The sequence below is a fragment of the Pantherophis guttatus genome, unplaced genomic scaffold (genome assembly GCF_059756535.1).
Source record: "Pantherophis guttatus breed Tessera unplaced genomic scaffold, ASM5975653v1 scaffold_32, whole genome shotgun sequence".
Taxonomy (NCBI): Eukaryota; Metazoa; Chordata; class Lepidosauria; order Squamata; family Colubridae; genus Pantherophis; species Pantherophis guttatus.
This window is the reverse complement of record NW_028269847.1, coordinates 1-2,500: the sequence shown is the minus strand read 5'-3', so window position 1 is coordinate 2,500 and position 2,500 is coordinate 1.

Genomic DNA, 2,500 nt, shown 5'->3' with positions numbered 1-2,500 from the left:
CGCGGGCCTCGGTCGGGGACCTCCCCCTTCGCCTCGGTGCCAGCGCCGGGCCCCGGGGGTGCCCGCGCCGGGGAGACGGCCGGGTCTACCGGGGCCCCGGCCGGATCACTTTCCGTTTCCCCCGCCGCGATGGAGGTACGGGATCCCGGGTCCGGCGCCGCGAGCCTCGGTCGGGGACCCCCGCCGTCGCCTCGGTGCCCGCGCCGGGTCCCGGGGGTGCCCGCGCCGGGGAGACGGCCGGGTCTACCGGGGCCCCGGCCGCATCACTTTCCGTTTCCCCCGCCGCGATGGAGGTACGGGATCCCGGCTCCGGCGCCGCGGGCCTCGGTCGGGGACCTCCCCCTTCGCCTCGTTGCCAGCGCCGGGCCCCGGGGGTGCCCGCGCCCGGCAGCCGTCCCGGTCTACCGGGGCCTCGGCCGGGTCAGTCTTTCCGTTTCCCCCGCCGCGATGGAGGTACGGGATCCCGGCTCCGGCGCCGCGGGCCTCGGTCGGGGACCTCCCCCTTCGCCTCGTTGCCAGCGCCGGGCCCCGGGGGTGCCCGCGCCCGGCAGCCGTCCCGGTCTACCGTGGCCTCGGCCGGGTCAGTCTTTCCGTTTCCCCCGCCGCGATGGAGGTACGGGATCCCGGCTCCGGCGCCGCGGGCCTCGGTCGGGGACCTCCCCCTTCGCCTCGGTGCCAGCGCCGGGCCCCGGGGGTGCCCGCGCCCGGCAGCCGTCCCGGTCTACCGGGGCCTCGGCCGGGTCAGTCTTTCCGTTTCCCCCGCCGCGATGGAGGTACGGGATCCCGGCTCCGGCGCCGCGGGCCTCGGTCGGGGACCTCCCCCTTCGCCTCGTTGCCAGCGCCGGGCCCCGGGGGTGCCCGCGCCCGGCAGCCGTCCCGGTCTACCGTGGCCTCGGCCGGGTCAGTCTTTCCGTTTCCCCCGCCGCGATGGAGGTACGGGATCCCGGCTCCGGCGCCGCGGGCCTCGGTCGGGGACCTCCCCCTTCGCCTCGGTGCCAGCGCCGGGCCCCGGGGGTGCCCGCGCCCGGCAGCCGTCCCGGTCTACCGGGGCCTCGGCCGGGTCAGTCTTTCCGTTTCCCCCGCCGCGATGGAGGTACGGGATCCCGGCTCCGGCGCCGCGGGCCTCGGTCGGGGACCTCCCCCTTCGCCTCGGTGCCAGCGCCGGGCCCCGGGGGTGCCCGCGCCCGGCAGCCGTCCCGGTCTACCGGGACGCTCGCTCGGGCGGGACCGGTTTACCCGGGCCTCGGCCGGACTGGAGTGTTTCGGTTTTCTGCTTCTCTGCCAGGATGGCTGCGAGGGGTTGATTTAAATAGCTGGTTTGACGTGAAAAGCTTCCCTTCAAGTGAAAAGTTTGTTCCAATTTCTGCCATCTTCCTTCCTCAAAAGTTTTGGGTGTAGCTTTCCCAGAGGAACCTCTCGTAGGCCTATCATTTCTGATCTTAACTTCCCTCATTTATTCCATATTTTCCTTCCTCTTGCCGAATGGCCGAATCCAGTCCATTTCTAGTCCAGGAAATTATTTTTATTTCTTCTTCCATTTCTTACTGATCTATTTGCTTTGTCGAGCAAGTCGTTCTTAGGTCCCTTGGTTCTTTCTTTAACGTCTTCTGCTCCTGCTCCTTCTCTCGACGCTTTCTCGTTTTGTTGGCTTTCTTGGCTCTCTTTTGGCTGTTCTTTCTTCTCCTCCCGTCGTCCGTCCCCACTTTCATCTCCCCATCTTTCCTGTTCTTGGTCATCTCTACGTTGTTTATAAAATAATTCCGCTTTCTCTCTTGAATCTACTCGATATCTTTGCTCTCGCCAGCTCGCCGATATTTCAGCTCGCCGATATTTTGTGCTTTCTCGTCGTGTTTCTCATCCATGGCGATCTCTCTGCCCTCCCTGTCTTCTCGGTAAATCGGACATGAATTTCTCTGGGCGGGTGGTTTCTCATCGCGTGTCTTGTGTGCGCTCTATACGTTTCGTCCATCCCGTTTAATATCTATCCCTCCCTCCCTCCCTCTCCTCGCTTTCCTCCATTGCTTCTGCTAATATCATTTCCAGAATGATAACCCTGAGCCTGAACCTGAACCTAACCCTAGCCCTACAACTTTTCTCCCTAACCCTGACCCTAACCCTAACCCTACAACTTTTCCCCCTAACCCTAACCCTAACCCTAACCCTACAACTTGTTTCTCTAAGCCTAAGCCTAAACCTAAGGCTAAGCCTACAACTTTTTTCTCTAACCCTAACCCTAACCCTAACCCTACAACTTGTTTCTCTAAGCCTAGCCTACAACTTTTTTCTCTATAACCCAACCCTAACCCTAACCCTAACCCTAACCCTACAACTTTTTCCCTAAACCCTGACCCTAACCCTAACCCTACAACTGTTTTTCTCTAACCCTAACCCTACAGCTTTTTCCCCTAACCCTAACCCCACAACTTTTTCCCCTAACCCTAACCCACACTTCGACTTAAAACCGTTTTTAGATTTAAAGTCGTCTTTCGACTTAAAGACG